General features: G+C 48.5%; 1 protein-coding gene across 1 annotated transcript in view; it reads right to left on the minus strand.

Annotated features, from left to right (window-relative positions):
• ASTN2 (astrotactin 2) overlaps positions 1–19,399 on the minus strand; it is a 269,480-nt gene that overhangs the window by 64,870 nt on the left and 185,211 nt on the right.

Below are 19,399 nucleotides of genomic sequence, written 5' to 3' on the forward strand. Positions count from 1 at the left end.
AAGAAACTGATTTTCTTTGGCCTGTACCACTTCCCATACTGTCCATGCAATAAGAACATATTTTCCTCTCACCTGACATGGTAGGATTCTTCTTTAAACCCTGCCCTGCACACCCTAAAGCCACAGTGCACCCAACACTCTCCCGTCCCACTCATGGACTTTTTCCCTGTCCATCATCACACTACAGGGAGGTATAGTGCTTCTCCCCACTGTGGGCACCAGAACCACACCAGCTCTAGATACCAGTTGCCCCAGCTTCACCGTGCTGGTGAGCAAGAGACCAAGAGGTCTGGCCAGATCTCCACCCAGCCACGTCCCTCCAGGGTGGAGGAGGAGGAAGCAAAGCGGCCGCTTGCTCCCAGCTGCCTGGCCCCACACTTGGCTTCCCTGCTCTGAGGCGTGTGAGCAAACAGGGCTCTTCTCTCTCACTTTTCCTTTTCCATTTTTGCACTTCAGCATCTGAGGGGGGAGAACTCAGAGCCTGTCCTAACCCAGAAAGCCAGGATTGCTTTCCCATCTCTCCCTCGTCACATCCGTCCTCTGCTGCTGCCACCCACGCTCAGGCTGAGGTCTCAGCCCTGCCCTGAGGTTTGAGGTGGCTGCACTGGGCTGGGTGAGTCTTCAGATAGTCTGCAGGGACCTTTCTGGGACAGACAGATGATAATCCCTCTAAAACAGGGTTATCACCTCTACAGGTCATGTCCTGGCCATTTGCTCAGCTGCCACTGAATGCAGAGGAGGTGGAGCTCAGCAGCAGCAGCAGACACAGCAAGCAGTGCTGTTATTTTGGAGATTAGGATACAAGCTCCTTGGATTGCTTGCCCCTGCTGCAGTCCCTCCTGGCCTGGCCACAGCTCAGGACCTCTTCAAACACCACGGGTTTGTCAAAGGGAATTAAAAGGTGCCAAACCTTGTCAAAAGAGACAGGAGAGGAAACCGTGGGATGGCTCCCAGGTCCCATCACCTGTCCAGTCTCCAGCCTGCACCCTCACTGTCATCTTGGCTCCCCTTGGCTTGGTTCTCCCCTTTCAGTTCCTCACTTTGGCTCAACCCCCAGTCCAGCTTGGACATTACCTTTATTTTATCCTGATGATGCTCACCCACCAATGCCAAAAAGGGCTTTATGCTGCACAGGGTAACTCAGGGGGGTATGATACAGATCTCCTCATCCCCATGGAAATTGAGCCATGCTCCTCACATACCTCCATTTAATTCAATTTTACACTGTGGGAACTGACCTGCCAAACTTTTGTTATTTTTTCTTCTCAAGAAGTTCTGGGCAGAGGTGTATAGTGGGCAGAGGGGGGGGATGAAGGTGGGGTGAGCTCCCCCTTGCCTCTCCTGAGCTTGATCTCTGGGATAAATAAGTCATGCTTGGTGCTCTTCAGGCCCGTTTCAGTTGCTCTGCTTTCAAGAAGTGGGGCTGAGGATGGAGGGGAAGAGAAGTTTGATGTAAATATGTAATTGTTTAGGCAGAAGGCAGTGGGTTTATGTAAGATTAAGAGAGACAAGCACCCAGAGAGCATCCTCTAGACTTCTGTTAACACAGCTCAGCCTGATCTGAACCACAGCTCATCCCACTCTAGGTCTCCACTCTTAAGATGCCCCAGTCAGGATTCCCAGCTCTCCAGTATCACCTGTGCACCTCTTCTGCCACAATTCTAAGTTTCTCCCACACCAGGACCCCCCAGCACACCTCAGTCCTGTCCTGCCACTGCCCTTCCAGTGCTCATCCAGGGTCACACATCAGCATCATCATGCCTGGTCTCTTGAGCCCTCTCCAACCCCAGCCAGGGTAGAGGGGCCACTCAGAACATGCCCCAGAGCTGCAAATGCTGACTCTGTGGCACAGACCCAGCTCAGAGAGCAATGTTCAGGAGCAATAACAATGCTGTAAAAAGTCCTCCCCATGTTCTATGGCTACTTGCAATTTGAAATAGCAGCTGCTAAATTGCTCTGTAAAACCCTGATGGGTCACACATCTTACAAAACACATTATTATTATTTTCTTTTTTGCAAGGAAACCAAAGAGGTGCCTCTAAACAGGGGCTGCTTTTTAAAGTCCACACCTGAGAAGACTCATTGAGAGGATACACACAGGGAAGCTGCCAGCTTCTCTTCACCCAGGCTGTGAGGAGATTTCCTGAATGGACAAATACCTGCACAAATAAATAGGGTTTTGCTGGAGACTTGGGCTTCTGGAGCCTTTGGTCTGGTCCAGCATTCATAGCTGATACTGGAGAGGAGATGGGAAGTGGCCTGTGGACCCCCCAGAATTGGAGGGTTGAGCCTCTAATTGCAGGTTTCCTCCTCACTGAGGGACAAATCCTCAATCCCTGCACTTGTTGCAGGGAAGCTCATCATCTTGAACAAAGATCTGGGATTCTATTTCCAAAAGGAATCTGATTTTGAGCCCTTTTTCTCAGAAACGTATCCCAAATGGACCATGGATTAATGAACATTGCTGGTGACCCAATGCAAGTGTGCAACAGGACTTGAGGAAAAAGTGAACCAAGACACAGAAATTACAAGACACTTTGATGAAACTACTGCTCCAGCTGCCAGTCACCAGAGATGAGAGTCTCTAGTGGGATGAAACTTGGAAACTAGTGAGTAAATAGTTATTTGATACAAACAGACAGAAAACATGGAACTCAGGATTGTTTGCAAGATTTAAAAACATACATGTATATGAAAAACCTCATAAGGTCTAACAGGAATAAGAAGGCTAAACTTGAGGACATTTTACATTTTTTTTTAAATGTGTTATTTAAGCTTTGATGTGTTTTATACCTTCAAATGCAGCTGCAGTATCTACAGCCTAACCTGGCTACTTGAAATGCAAATTATCATCTTGTTCAAGCCTGATTTAACTTTCACATTCAATAACTCAGGCTTTTTGCCTTCTCTATGCCCTTTTTTCCCTAATTTTGTTGTGACATCACCCACTAATTTTCTTTCAAACCTTGAATTACTCCTAGGCATTCTCTGCATTTGTTCCACACTGAAGCTATTTGTTTGGGATTAGTTATACATACCTAACTTGAAGGGTGCTGGGAGGATTACTGGGAGCTTGCAAAGGGCTCTGAGGGTGGAAAGCACTATCTAAATGCTAAATATTATGAAGTCAGATGAGCTATTTACTGACCTCGATTGGTAATATTTCCCCCTCCAAATTGGAGGCAGAAATTGAAAGAGCAGAATCCTTTTTTTGGAGAGACAAATAGTGACAGAAGGCCAAGCCAAGTTCCACAAATAAAAGAAATCCTAAAACATCATTTAAGGTCAAAAAAAGGCTGGGTTTATTCCGGGTATGAATAAGCACCAAGCAAGAGGCAGGACCTGGAACACAGGCAGGGAGGCAAACCCACCCCTTTTGGAATATCATCCTTCCAGCCCTTCTCCATCATCCATCACACAAACCAAATACCCAGACAGCTCACCTGGCAACAACTTGAACCTGTCTCTTAAACAGAGATGCTGACCAAGCTCTTCTTCTTTACAAAGATGAGTTTTAATGATGCAATGTGACCTTTTGCTGGGCGATGGCATTCAATCGTTTCTTGCAGCAGCACCTTGAGATCCCAAGAGAGATCTGGGTCTTGTTGGGAAGAGATTTTATGCACATAGGAGCAGACAGCTCCCACTCCAGGGAGTTGGACTTGATGAACTTTATGGATCCCTTCCAACTTGAGATCTCCTATGATTTTATGAAATACTGTCCCTACCATAGTCCCACAACAGCTCTGTGCAAACACAGATGCAAAAAAACCCAAAAAAACACGAAAAAACCCAAACCACCCAAATCAACACATAGCTTCAACAGATTCACCATGATCTTATTTATCAAGGAGGGAGGGTTACTGGGAGCTTGGCACTTTCCCCGGTGCAGCTTACAGCCTCCACCTAGAGCTGAATCCCTCCGAGACATGGTCAGAACAACCCAGGTGGAGATGGAGGAACAAGGGAGAGGGTCATGGGGATGAGGAGATGGGCAAAATGGGCAGTAGTCTGGTGTCTCTCAAGTGAGCCATTGGACCATGAAGAGGGTCAGGGGATGGTGTTAGGGAGTAGGTGGTGACTAATGGAGGACTGTGAGTCCAAAAGCTGGTCCCAGTTTCCTTCTCTAGATACACCAGTTGGCCTAACAAGACATATTACCATCCCTAACAAACCACTTCTTTCTAAGTTTTCCTCCAAAGTGGAATTCAAACAGGAAAAAGAGAGAACAAGCATCAAGAATGCATCTTCCCAAACACAGCCTCCACCTCATGGCCAGACACTGGCACCCAGACTGGAAACCCTTGTCCACAACCGGCGGAAAGATGGGAGACAGCATCCTCCAGCCCCCACGCTTCATCCACCAGGGACTATATTGTTCTTTTCTCCAGCCAAAACAATTCCATGAATTTGACCTTAACTTTTGCAATACTTTGGGGGTGATGAACGTGGCATTCTTGACGTAGCTAATGTTTGTGAAAAAAACAAATGAAAAAAAGGAAAAAACAAGCAAACGCCCGACCGCAGACCGCACTTGGTTTCGCTGTGGTTGACATTTGCAGCCTATGGTGGCTGTGGTGAGGATGACAAACTGGGGTGGGCACAGCAGGGCAAGGCACTGTGGGCAGGACTGCAGGGACAGAGAGGGGGTGAGTGGGCACCCTCCCTACAGACACCCCTCCCAGCCCCTGACATCAGTGCAAACACCAACAGGTTCTTTCCTGAAAGGAGCACCTTGGCTCTCAGGATCATCACAGTAGGAGGACATGCTTGCTTAGGAATCCTTCTGGAAAGGCATTGGGTTCATTTGGGGGGGTTAATGGTGTGGTTCAGCCTTTAATTCTCCCTGGTAAAACTAAAATCCTGCTTGCCCAGTCTGCCTGACTTCCTACTTGACCTTGAGCCAGTCCCTCCATCCCCCTCTGCCTGCTCAGACCATGGGCAAGGAGCTGCCCCAACAAATCCCATGCCTGGTGTCTGGTCAGCCTTATGGGGACTGCCAGCCCCTACCAGACTCATGACACCCAGTGAAGGACTCTTGGGAAGTGCTCTAATAATTAAGACAAGCTTCTTAATTGGGACAAGAAAAATTCTTGCTGGAGATCAGCTGCAAGACACATTTTGCTGATTGCTCCTAAGAGCAGGGAGATGGGGTCCTCACTGTCTCTGCAAGCTTTAAGAGCATGCAGAACAGTTTGCAAGATAATTTGGTGGTCACAGAGGACTAGATTTTATTCCTGAATTGAAAACTGGCTATTAAGCATCATTTAAAGAGCAAAATAAAAATAAAACAGCAATTTCTTTTGTTTTATTCTCTCTATCATCACCATTAACCTTCTATCTGCATAATATCCCTCTGCCAAGGATCTTCAGCTGAGTAATAAAATTTTAGTACTTAAAACTTATCAGTGTTCTGGAAGGGAGTATTCTTATTTCAGAGAGAGGGAAACCAAGGCACAAAGAACTGAAATGACCTGCTCAAAGTCACACTGAACATTCTTAGCCAAGCCAGGAACAGATTCCTCAGGCCCTGAAGCCTGGAGGCAGAGCACCCACAGGTACACTGCTCTTACCAACCAATTAGCTTTTATGGAAACGTTTAAGGAAACATTGCCTTTCACAGACTCTGCCTGCAAATTTACTCCCAAGCTTTGTCATCTGTGAGCCAGTGTCAGATTTAGGCTGTCACAGAGCATCTCAGCCCCCTCCCTTGCCTGAGAGAAATGCACTTTCAGCACAGAGATAGCTGACAACACAGAGCACCCCACTACATGCTGGTTAACAAAGGGCTGATAGAGTTGTCTCTGTGGGTCTGTTTACTAATTAAGTCTGATTGCAGAGACTTCATCAAAGCAGGGAGCTCTGCATGAAGACAGAACCCTGGGGAGCACCAGGGTGCAGAGGTTTCCTTTCCTTTCCATCTTGCTGCTCTGCTTAGGTCTGCTCGACTTGGTGTGGCAGAGCTGATAATTCACCTAAATCCTCCATATCTTCGGTCGCAGGAGGAAAAGGCAGGCAGAGGAGAGAAGGGCAGAAAAGATGGGAGGGGGTGAGCACAGCGCAGGAGAAAAGCGGGACCCGTGTTTGCTTTCCACCTTCTCTCCGCTGAGAAACAGTTAATGGGTTGCAAGGTTTCCACCCTTCCAGGACGGAGCTTTTTTTTTTTTTCCTCCCCTTTCGAGTGCCCCCTGCCTTCCTCCTCCAGCGACTGGGAAGCTGTGACTGCTCTACACCGCTGACACCTCGGCTGCTCTGGAAACCCATGAACTGTTTGAGAAAGGTCAGCTGGCAGCCGCTGCAGCCCTGCTCCTGCCTTCCCAGCCCGCTCCGCCTCGGGCAGTGCAGGAGCCCCCTCTGTAGGCAAGAGACCCACATCTACCACCACCTCCTGCTGCTTGACAGGGATTTTCGGCAACCCCAGTTCCTTCTCCATCCACCCCAACCCTGCAGGAAGGAGAACGGGAGCGTGGGGCTCTGCTCCAGCCAGGATTTCTTCTCCCTCCCCCTCCTGATACATGGGACCTGAACCGAGGCTGGACATGCAGCAGAACAGCAGATTTGCCATCAAAACAGCCCCTATCTTGCCAGCCTGCTGCTGGCAAAATAAATCAAGGGTGTCTCTGGGCTTTGGTAGGTACCCTAGGTCCACAGCTGCCCTCTCTCCAACCTCTCCAATGCAGTCACCTACTTTTTTCTGGTCTCTTGCCAAACCTGAGCTTCCCAATGTTGTGTGAACACTTTCCCAGCCCAGGTTATAGGGTCTTTGGTGTGCTTCATAATACAAGAGAAGGAAAGGAGTCATTCCTGGTGCTCCTCTTCCACCCATCCTCTCCTCTGCACTTCCTCATCCCAGCCCTGCACATCATCCAGGTGATGCTTTCCAGCATTGCCACAGCTCCCCCAAAGCACAGCACTAAACCCAGCTCTGGTTCAAAAACGACCCCATTTGGTTCATTAGATAACACTGAAAATTCCTCACCAGGCACTTGCTGGGGCCAGCAAAGAATCAAGGACAGATGAACACCAGATTGGAAGTAGACAAGGCAAAACTCCTGGATGCAAACAAGCTCCATCCCTCCCAGAAGAGGAGTCTTCCTGGGGTGGGAGGTCAGCAGCTGCATCAAGGGGTTCTGGCAGTTGTCAGCCACTACTCCTATGAAACAGTTTGACCACAGCTTTTAAGAAAATGTGTGAATTTGCCCATGTTTACTTCTCTCTGTCCTCAGCAACGACAGCACCTCCTCCTTGGAGATGCTCAGCCTGTGGTCACTACATCCTTTTTCACACAGCCAGTCCTCCTGCTCAGCCACACACCCAGCACACCTGCCAGCAGCCTGGGAAGAATTTGCTAACTCAGAGCAAGAACCCTCTGTTTTGGATGGTCTCTAGCTGGGAAAAACACACACTGACCTACTCCCAGACTCCTTTGGATGAAGCCCCAAGATGTGCCATCACTCACAGACATGTAGCCCATGAAAAATGGGGGTGGCAAAGTTAGGAAGGGAGATGATGAAGATCTAAAGGCAATTTGTAGGTACCCTGAAATAACTTGATTTCTCTAATGTCCTGTGAGCAGATCTGTCCGAGACATTAACATTACTCATCTTCATTTGGAGAAGTTTCAGCCATGTAGCAAAAATATCTCAGGCTCAGTAATGAGGCAAGAAATTGTGCTTATATAGCTGAGCAAGTAACATCACTGAATTTCCCTGTCCTTGTGGCAGAAGAAAAACGATTGGAGAATAAATTAATCCTAATAAATGTAGGATTCTGATCAGGGACACATAACTAGCAGTATGTCTGCAGGATGAGCAGTTGATGAAGTCATTGTTTCAAAGATGCCTTGATGCAATTAGTCACATGTAAAACAGGCAACAGAGGAGAAAACTCTGCTCCTTTTGTTAAGGAGCATGGAAATGCTGCGTGCATCAGAGTGATTTATGGGTTACAGTGCAGCAATATCAGAGTGTGTGGCAATTAGGGGTCGTTCTCTCAGAGATGAATGGCTGGGGAGAGATGAGTGAAAGGACAGACAGGATGCAGAAGGACCAAATGAAGGCAAAACACCAACGCTACATTTCTCTGCTGTGGCAGAGAATCCCTGGTCTCAAACAGGGATTCTTTCCCCTTTGCTCAGATCATTGTGGGAGAAAAGTGAGCTTCACATGTAGAACTGCTGCCACTGAAGATGAATCAAGTCATTAATCACCAGCATGAGTATCCATAATTCGAGCTGCCGGGAGTCACAGGAACAAGAGTCAAGGGCTCTAACAGGATTATGGATTGGTTTATGACCAATATTAGCAGATAAAGGAAATGTATCACGTGCTTGAAGAGGTCAGCTGATGAGCATGGGGAGATGAGCTGGGGGGGGGAGGAGGGAGGGTTTGGAAGGCATTTCCCACCTCCAACCCTGCTGCCCACCTCCTGTGTCTACTACACCTCTGGCACCCAAGCCAAGAAGAGGGCAGAATCACCCCAGCACCCTCCTTGGGACCCTCCCTGCAGGAACCACAGCACCCAGGATGCAGGATCAGCCCATGGGCCAGAGCTGAAGGGTGCTGGCTGACTCAGCCATGCTGAAGTGGGGTCAGTCCTGGTGCAGCTCAGTGCATTCCCACAGAAGGCACCAGATGTTTGCAGCTGGAGGAGGCCAGCAGATGCTGAGCAGCCTGATGGTGCACAGCTGGGGAGTGCCTGGCCAGCTACTCACCTCCCACCTTGCCTGGATGACCCGGGAAGCTTTCCCATCTCCTTCCCATCATGGGCTGTCTCTCCAGCTCACACGCTCCCTTCTCCAGCCCCATTTCCCAACAAGTCCCAGAATGACTCCACACAGCCTCCTGCTTTCAGGACAGGAGGGAGCAGGGAAGCTGGGATCTGGGGCTAGGACTGGTAGCAAAAGTCCTCCCCAGATCCACCAGGAGAGGAAGGCACAGCCTCTCTCTAGGTCCAGGGACCCCAGCACCGAATTTTAAACAGCTCTTGCTGCTTCTCTGACCTCACCCTTGAGGACTAGAAAAGCTCTGACAGCTTTCAAAGAAAGCTCCTCAGCTTGATTAAGGACACAATGGTTTCATGCCTTTGTCCCTGGAAAGTAACATGCTGAGATAGGACTGTGATGGAGGACACCATCCTGGGGACATCTGGCACAAAGTACTCCATCAGACACACAGCTGGGGGAGGACTTTCAGCAAAATCAGGACACAGAGAAGGATCAGTCCGTGTGGCCACTGCACATCATCCCAGCAGGGTCCTGTGTGCCCCAGGGTACCCAGTTGATGCCATTCCCCATCTCCTTGAGCAGGGTGCCGGGATGAAGCAGAACTGATGGCTTCTTTCAGCTACTGCTCCTCATTCCCTTTATCCCTAGCTGGAGAGGCACAGTTGCCTGGGTTTGACACTCTCCATTTACCAAGATGACACCAAGGGTTTCTAGAAGGACTAGAAACAGAGGTCTGGAAACAATCAAGAGTGAACTTTGGAGGCTTGAGAGCAGTGAATACAGTAAATATTAACTGTACATGAATTTACACCCCTTGCTCCTAACTGGCTCATCCCAATTCAGAGACCACACACAATTTCTGACGTTACTGCTGAGTGCCTCAGTTTCCCAAGTGGCACAATGAAGTTGATGAAATTTATCCATTTCCACGGATGACAGCACAGGATAAAGCAAAGCCAAGTGTTACCTGAGATTGCTTAAGCTCTCCTCTCCCAGCACTGCCATGCCTGGAGCACACACACTCCTGGTCTCACATGTGAGTGTGCCACAGAGGAGGAGATGGAGAGTAGGGTCCTTCAGCCCTACCCCAACACTCCTGACTCTACCCTCACCCTTGGCAGACATACAGGGTCAACACCAGGGAAACAAATACTGAGCCTCATTAAAGCTATTAAAGTTGAAATATAGGTTTTCTCAGAGGGGTGAATCTGATACCAGACAGGGTTGTGTTGGTAGAGCCCCAAAAGATCATCCCATTCCCACCCCCTAGTAGGAGGTGGGCAAGGACACCTCCTACTAAGCCAGGCTGCTGATATCCCCATCCAACCACCTGGCCTTTGACACTTCCAGTGCTGGGGCTTCCACAGCTTCTTTGGGCAACCTTTTCCAGTGTATGAATGCTCATATTTGTGAGCCCAGTTTCAAGGACAGTTCAGCCAAGGATGCGAGAGCAACTGTAGGAGCTGGGCTGCTGCGTAGGAAGAGCCATTGCCAGGCTCTGAGCTCCAGTAGGGTATTTCCTATCCCAGTGTTCATCAGAGTGAGTCATCAGACCACCACAAAACAGTATCCATGATCAGCAACTTCCTTTATTAAATTAATGACAATCCCCTATCCATCATCTCACTGTTAATGAAAAAGAAAAGAGGTCTGGAAGGAGCTCCACAGACCAGTGCCTGAAGCCAGGTTTGGATCAGCAGAACTCGTGTCCAGCAGCACTTCAGGGATGCTCCCAGACACAGCAGAGCATCACCTCCACACCAAAGAGTCCCCAGTATGAACATGGTGGGTTCCCCTTCTCCAACAGACCTCAGGATGGTATTTCAGTGCAGCATCCCTAATCAGGACAGTTGTGAAACATCCATTTGGCCACAGGGACAAGCTCATTTCACTGGCTCTGGTAGGACATCCTCCCACAATTGCATCTCTCACATGAGACAGATGAATGCATCCACTGAAATACTCACTGCTCTAAATTATGCCCTCTGAGATATATCAGCCCTTTCCCCACAATTGGCATGATATGGTCTAGCAAGGAGGAAGATCTTGGTTCAAATGACAGCAGTTCAAAATATGAAGCTTTTTCTGAAGAAGGATGAAGGATGAAGAAGATGGATGAAAGAAGAAGGATGAAAAAACTTTCCTCTCCTTTTCAAACAAGTCCCAGCAGCAAGGCAGCACCACCCACTCCTCCCTCAGGCAAAGGAAAGCTCATGGTCCTACTCTCTGGAAGAGCAGGATTACAGGGGTGGAAAGAGTTCAGAGACAGTTGCCCCCAGCAAAGACCAAGTCAACCTGATGCTGAGATAAGACTGCTCCTTCACCCCACAGCTCAGTCCCCATCAGTGGGAACCCAGCAAGGGAACACTGCAGAGTATCCACTCTATCCCCCATAACCCAAACTAGCCCCAGCAGCATTTCCTATTATGTCTCCATAACCTAATCTGACCCCCTCTGGGGTCTCCAGATTAATATCTGAGAAAGCTCACAAGTCCAATCACCCAATTACAGGGAGGAAAGGTTTATCCTATCAAAACAGCATGAAATGCAACATAGCCCCAGATGCCCCCTCCCTCCTAAGAGCTGGATCTCAATCCATCAAGCTGAACAAACTGGGAAGGGGTCAAGGGGGAGATGGGGAGGGTCTCTCCCTGCTCTTGTATCATATGAAACCTGCAGGAGAAGCAGCTATTTTAATTGGCAAATCCCCTGACTCAAGGTTTAATCCCTCTCCATTTTTGTTAAACTTCCCTCACACCAAAGCAATGTGGAGAACAGATGATGTGCCCCACCTTGAGCCACGGCCAAACACAAGGAACCTCCACGATCTTGGTGAACAGGGGATGCTGGTCCTAAGGACACAGATCCAAGCTTAGGACATGCAGAGCCAAAGGGCTGGTACCATGATGTGCCATCTAATACAGACATGCCAGGGGAATAGGGTGGGTTAGAGCAGCCTTGATGCCAGCAGGGCAGAGCAGGACCCTAGCTCAGAACAACTGCAATGGTTCCAGAGCATCCTTTGCACTGAGGCCAAGGGGTTTCAAACAGGACAGAATAGGCTACCCCAAGGCAGCCTTTGTGCCTCCTTGAATTCCTCTCCTCTCCTTATTTCATTTCAGAGAAGCGTGGAGGGACATTGTCTAACTTTTTGGACTGGATTTCAGCCACCTGACAAAGCTGAATGCATGGGAAACCTCGGCAGCAGCCAGAGGAGTGGAAAGCAGAGATTCCTCAGCCTGTTCAGGATCTCATCTCAGGCGCTGGCTAAAATGAGAGGAACAGGCAAAATCTCCAGAAAGACCCTAACCTGGCAGGGAATCCCAGTCTGGGAGTCATTTGGAACCCATCCAAAGGGAAGACCCAGATTTTTTGGCCAAGTTTCCTCCTAGAGCAGGGTTGTGTTACATCCACAGATGCCCCACAGCCCAAATTTTCCAAGTAGCTCAGGGCTGCGCTGCCAAGCGCCAGTTTTGCAAACCCAGACTGAGCTTCCCTCCAAATTCCAGCCACAATTTATTGATTAGAAAATCCTGTCTAGTCAATAGAGGCTCCTACAAAAAGGTTCCACTACACTCACATGCCATGAGCCGCCTGACTGCATTAGCAGCCTTTGCTTTTGATGCTTCCTGACAAGATGGATTTGTGGCCTTGACTTTTCCAGATTAGGAGAAACTTAATCCTAGAGGATAAAATTACAGACCAGTGAAAAAAAAAACCCAAAACAAACCACCTCCATGGCCTCATTAACTGCTATTTAAGAAGTTCAGAGCCTTCTTAGCTAGAAGGGAGCATCTAAAGCTGTCCTTTGACTTGAAAGAGAGGTGGCCCTGAACAGACAGCACAAAGCCCCTGGCAAACACCCTGCTCTTTAAGTGCATGACATACTCATGGCACCATCCAGGATGCTCCTTCCTCTGCAGTCAGCAGGGAACAGGGAGACAGTCTCAGCTCTCCACCTACAAAGTGATTTGGGGGAAAGCAAAGAGAATGCCCAGTTCTCTCCAAAAGGTGTCTGGGCAGATAAAAATAAAAAAAAACTTGGAACAGCCATATGGAAATGTGAATTAATGAAATATTTCAGCAACTGACTCAATCCTAATTGAGAGCTGAGAACCCTCCACCTCCCTTCTGCTTTCCAGGATACAAAAATGACACTGGTAGGTGGAAATAACTACAGTGTCCCAGTGGGAGAGAAATCAGTGAGTGTAATGGCCAAAATTAAGCACTTGCTTGGTACTATTACACAACACATCCCAGAAAGCAGCTTCCAAAAACTTGACCTTCTCTTCAAAGGCTTCTTTTTGAATCATCTTTCCTTTTGCTAAAAAGTGAAGTAGATTCAGCACTCAAAAAGTGTCCTCTGGGTCTTGAAAACATCTTTACCCGTGTGCTAGTTACAGGAGAGGGGGCAGCAATGGCAGCTGCCACCAGCAGCCCTGCCCTGCCAGACTCCCTGCACACAGATGAAGCTCTACTGCATCTCCATTCTACCAAGTGAGTGGTGGATCTGCTCCATTCTTCACTGAGTGGTGATGGATCAGCCAAACACCTGCTCAAAACCAGCTGAGATCCACCAGGCAGATCAGCATGAAAGGAGCAGGTAGGGGCAACCATATGAGGCTGGCAATGGTGGGTCAAAAGCTCCTGATGACCATCAGATCCTACTCTACTTTGGTGATGTTCAAGGACCTCATTTGAGCAGCAGTCAGACAGCTCTTTCAGGTGTGTTTATGTGTCCCAGGTTGAGGACTGACCCCTCTGACCATCATCATCATGGTGCTAGGAGCAGCAGTCTGATCACATAGATAGCAAGAGCAGAACAATGAGCTCTCCTGAAAGCAACAGAGTCTGGGGGCTCTTTTCCAAGTTTCACCTTATGAAGCATCAGCTGCAGAGTCTATGACCTCTGGGCCAATTTACAAATCAAAAGCCATCTGTGTGGTTTGCCTTTGCCTCTGCAGGGCTTTCCTGAGGTACTCAATACCATCACCCACAGGCTGGTTCATTGACATCTTTAACAACACCTGGTTTCATCACTCATGCTTTAACATCCTCTGCATTTTGTTGGTATAAATTAAACCCCTGGATGTTTACATATTTACTGAGCTCTTGGCTGGACCCAGAGCTCCTACAGCTTTAAAGGCTGCTCTCTCTGGTGTCCACCCTGTTTGGAAGTCAGGACTCTGAAGATGATATTAGGGCATGTAATCAGAGGGTAACCTGGTTGTACAGAGATTGCACTGACTCCTTACAGACAAGCACAGTATTTATTCTGGCCAGATAATTTTTCCTCTTCTTCCAGCCTATCACCAGTACAAGTCCTGTGAGGAAGGGCTGAGGGAGCTTGGGGCTGGGGTTGTTTAGTCTGGAGAAGAGGAGGCTCAGGGGAGACCTCATCACTCTCTACAACTCCCTGAAAGGAGTTTGGAGCCGGGGGGGTTGGGCTCTTCTCCCAAGCAGCTCCCAGTAAGACAAGAGGGCATGGGCTTAAGCTCTGCCAGGGGAGATTTAGGTTGGTTATTAGGAAAAAATTTTTTACAGAGAGGGTGATCAGGCATTGGAATGGGCTGCCCAGGGAGGTGATGGATTCTCCATCCCTGGAGGTTTTTAAAAAGAGCCTGGATGTGGCACTCAGTGCCATGGGCTGGGAACCGCAGTGGTAGTGGATCAAGGTCTGGACTTGATGATCTCAGAGGTCCTTTCCAACCTGTCTGATTCTGTGATTCTGTTTTCAGATGACAATAGCAGCTCAGCCTGCACACCAGAGGCTGTCCTGGGAGTGATGGTTGCCATAACTACATCCAGCCAGCCCTGGCCACCCAGATACGTCAGAACGATGCTTTACACAGTAGAGTGAAGTTAAAAATAAGATACTTTCAAGCCTAAATTCAGAGCACAACTTGCAAGTATACAAAACATGAAGCTTTCTGGCTTGACCTCTTTCACTTTCTTTTACAGACACGAGGTGTATTCAGAGACTCCCCTGCAGAGCAGTGCTCTCCAGAGATGCCTGTAACGCCGGCGCAGTGACGTGCATAGGCTTTATATAAGCATGTCCTCAACTTCTGTACATCCTTCTGTTCCCCACACACCCTCCCCAGCTCTTCTCCACACCATGGAGGGCCCTGGTATACCAGAGGACTCTGACCAAGCTGCCAGAATCTGATTCTCTGAAGTCTCTGTGATCCTCACAAGCTCACTCAGCAGGCTGTGTTTCTGCTCTCCTCCTTTGAGGATTACACGAGATTCCGGGAAAGGGCTGCCCCTAATGAATCTGCCCACTGCTCAGCCAAAGAGACTCAGGAGCAGACAGGATCCCTGGATGCCCTGAGAAATAGTAGAGTTTGGGAATGTCTGCTGAAACCTTCTGGGACACAGGGCCTTGTGACTGACAGCAGCAGTGCCACCTAAATGAGTGGTGTGCTTGGTTGTATGATTTTTTCCAAGTAATACTCCACAATATCCTGGAGCATAGAGTGGTACCACAGAAAAAAAAACCAAAAAACAAAAACAGCAAAGCCACAGCAAAGAGCCCATGCAGAACATGGCGGTAGCAGAGAGGTAGAGCTCCATAATCCACCTTTGGTGGCCTGCTAGCAGCAACACAGACCAAGCAGCAATGGCATCTTCACACTGTCATCTTCAACCATGGTGACAGCAAGTGATGCTTCATTTCTCTGCATCTTCCCTGTTCTACCCACTTTGCTGTGGAGCACAAGCTGGAGCAGATGGCCCCAGACTCCAGAAGCACAGCTAACAAGTGAGCTTTGTGTCTTGGCAGTGGGGAATGACCAAGAGGTCAGGCATCATTTGGTGGTCAGCCCACAGACCCCAGTCCATCTCACCATGGAAGTCCAGCCCCTTGATCTCCTCCAGCTATTCCCAGACCTGCTGTGTGCATGCTACAAGCACATTGAAAGAATGTTTGGAGTTTCCAACCTTGCATTTTGCACTCTCACAGCGGGTACCCCAGCCTGTACCGTCCCCCAGTTGGGTCTGACCTGCCAGGTGGGCCCCAAGATGGTTCAGGTGGTGTTACCCCAGGCACAGAGCTGCCTGCTTCCACCTTGTGATTTCAACCTGAAGCCTTCCACCTTTGCTCCTTGGCTTCCAAACCTAAAACTAGGGCAAGAATCCTTCTGTCCTGACCCCCTGGGCTGGAAGATGCAGTGTTCCCCATGCAGGACCATCTCAGGTGGTGAGTTCAGCTCACCCAGAGGAACTTTTAAGCTAAGGCCACCACAATGAATGGCAATACTCCAGGTCCCCCATCTGCCAGAGGTGGGGACACAGCCTAGCTACAGCAACCAGAACCAAGACATAAAAAGCACTTTACACCACAGTCATGTTATCCCCTTGTCCCTCCCCCGCCTCCTCTCGTTCCCTTTGGAGCTTCTTAACTTCAGAAACCTTCCTCCAGAGGAGTGTTGGAGTGACAGAAAACATTTTCCAAGCTTAATATCAGTTCCAGATGTTCACAGCCATTTCAGTTTGTACCTCACCCTGTAAAACACATTTCTCCCTCTCCCCCTCTCAAGCTCAGCGCCTGCTTCGCCCATGACATAATGCACTGGCGGGCTCAGCCATGCACACACACACACAGGCAGACACAGAAACACGCGTGCACCCGCTCATTCAGAGCCCCACGTTCAAACAAAGAGTCCCTCAACTACAAAGCCATCACACACATGGAGTTTTGAGAGTAATTTCCACAAGTTTTAATAAACAGTTGGGAATGTGCTCGCTCTCCGTCCTCTCCGCTCTCTCCCCGCGCTCGGGTGTTGAAACGCAGTTTGCTGCGCACACCTCCTGGGAGGCTCAGATGGCCCAAGGGCTTTGTTTTAATAAGCACTGGTAATAAACATCTTTAAAAAGCACCTACAGCCTGGGGTGGCCAACCCATGTGAGCTCCTGTCTCCTCTAGTCCCGTCCCACAACTTCACCACCCCATGCAGAACAGGGGGATGCACTTTAAACCAACCTCAAAACTCCCTCCTGACTCCACTCCAAGAAGAGGAACAAATAGTTTGTGGCTCAAAGGAAAGGTTTCACCTTCCAGTTGAAAAGCAAAGGGAGAGGCCAAGGAGTTTTGCAAGGCTGAGAGACTGAAGGTGTCTGAAGGAGGGAGGCAGAAGGCAGGTAAGGCAGCAGGCAGGTCCCATCTGGCTTTCCATGGGGCAGGTTGGCACAGCCCTTCCCACAGCCAATGTCAGGAATTCCAATAAGAAATTGCTACAGCTTCAATAAAACAAACATACAAAAAGCTGTACAAGCACAAATTACCCAGACACTTGAACATAAGACATCCAAAAGATAAATGGCATTAACCTCAAAAGCTCTCAAGCCTTGCAGGACTCTCTTATCCCATGCTCTTCACCTCCCAGTAACAAGGGCAACCAGCTCCTACCTGCAAGCAGCCAAAATGGGGGAGGAAGATCTGCCAATACACATCAAAAGCCATTCAAATTTCATATTCCACACCCCCATCCCAAGGTTCCTTCTTCTGGGGTTGACTTTTTTTTCAGTGGCTGCTGCTTAGGTGGCACAGAGGTGTGCAGCACCCTGATGCATGGGTGATGGTGGTGAGAGGATGGTAGGATTTTTGGCTGGATGAAGCACAGGACTAAGCAAAGCTTTTAATTGCTGTAGTAGTCAGTATCTCTGCAAACCTACACAAGGCATTTGGCAAGAGTCAAGTTATCTGGCATTAGGAGCCTGTAGGGTAAGAATGGAATAAAACAACACAGAAAAAGAGGAGAGATTTCATGTTAGCTTTTTGCTTTAATTGTTAATGGGGTCATTCTGTCCCAAGTGGGTCCCTCAGAGCAGGGAAAGGGGAGGGCAGTTCCCCACAACGAATTCAATTGCCTGTCAAACACATGGCAGTCATAAAAGGAAAATAATATAATAATAATAATAATAATAATCTGTATTTCCTACTCTGTCTGCCAGGCAAAGATCCAGCCACTTCAAAGGAGAAACCCCACGTTTCCCTGGTCTGGCCTCACCTGACTGATGTGTGAGTGATCTGGAATCCCCATCTGAAACAAAGACCCTGAAACAAGCCTCCTTTGGTGGCTTGTTTTCTTTCTCTGTTACTGCAGGCTGCCCCTCCAAGATAAAGACCAAGCCTTCTTCCATACTGGGAAACTAGAAACATAACCCAGGAGCCATGGCTACATTGGGTAGCTCTGGAAATGGATGCTGGCAAGATTTAAGGAGAAACCTCCTGGGGGACAGGACTGGTGTATGAGCCAGAAACCAGAGCTCCTTCTTATAAGGATCTCCACAAAGAGCCTGGGTTCCCCAGGATGTGGGTTTCTTGCTCTCTCCAACAGAAAAAGTCCAACTCCTCCAGCAGAAAAAAAATTGGATAGGGTGGTAAGAGAGGCTGCAGAAATGGAATAGATGAGCCCGAGATGAGCAGAGAGAGTGAAAACATCCCTGTGGCTGTGAGCTAGAGGAGTTTGCTCTGTAGCAACTCCTGGAAGTGGAGGGCTTGGCTCAGAGGGTCTTACAAAATTAGTAAGAAGAAAAAAGCCACCACCACAACCTGAGAAAGCTTTCAAGTAAGACCGAAAGACTGCCCCTGGGCAACTTCCCATCTGGATCTGAATAATCTTCCCAGCATCACCTTCCCAACAGAGCACATGGACAGATGTCTTGCCAGGAGCTCAGGGAAGTCCCTGCAAGGCTGCAGGAGCACAGCAAGGTTCCCTCTCCAATGTCAGTCTTGTCCCCACATTTAGTTTGGACTCTTGCAGGAAGCCCAGCCATGTGCACTTTGCATGAGCTGACCAGGATCCTCCTTAAAGCAAATAAGGTTTTTAATCACCCAAAATAAGGTTTTTAATCACCCAAAGCTCCATAGCAGAGCTCTGCTCCAATAATGGGTGGAAACCCCCACCCTATGTTCCCTTACCTGCAGGTGGGGGTGAAATTTGGTCCTGCCAGTGTCAGGGAGAATGGACCCTTTGTACAGAGGTTAATCTCAGTTTTGGTCAACAACATTGGTTGCCCCTGACATAACAAAGCACATCCAAAATCCTCAAGTAAAAAGCAGTAGGAGGTTTTGCTTGGCTTTCCATGCAGCAATAGGATCACTCAGGCTCTCAATTGCTGTTTTCTGAAATCCATCATTGATTCCCCCAAATCAAACTCCATCCTTCACACCCCTCCACCTTGCCCAGCAGCTCCTGGAGCATGGCTCAAATTGCTGACAAAGCCTTTGCAAGACAGAGTGCTCAGTCCAAGCAGAAACAAATTCCAGCCCAGGGAAGTTTCAGGCTCCCCTGGAGATGTTTTGTACTGCTTAAACGATCCCTCTAAATATTGCAGGCTTCAAGTTATTTCAATAGGTGTGCAAGACAACTTTCAGAGGCTGGAATGCAATACAGTACTTACTGAAATGGACTTGTAAAACCCTTAACTTGTTGAGGACTGACCTTCCTCTCACATCCACCATTCTGCAACATTTCAGACTGATCACATCAGTCAGTCAGTCATTTCACTCAGAAACTCCAGCTCCTATCCAAAAAGGGAAAATATTTTTTTCCTTCCATACTGCATTTTTGTATTTCCATTTCCCCTCAGATATCCACATCTGAAGAAGCATAAAGAAACTTCTCTTGAAGTGTGTTTAACACCTCATGTAACACCATGGGTCTACAC

This window comes from Calypte anna, chromosome 17 (assembly GCF_003957555.1).
Source record: "Calypte anna isolate BGI_N300 chromosome 17, bCalAnn1_v1.p, whole genome shotgun sequence".
In the NCBI taxonomy this organism is placed as follows: Eukaryota; Metazoa; Chordata; class Aves; order Apodiformes; family Trochilidae; genus Calypte; species Calypte anna.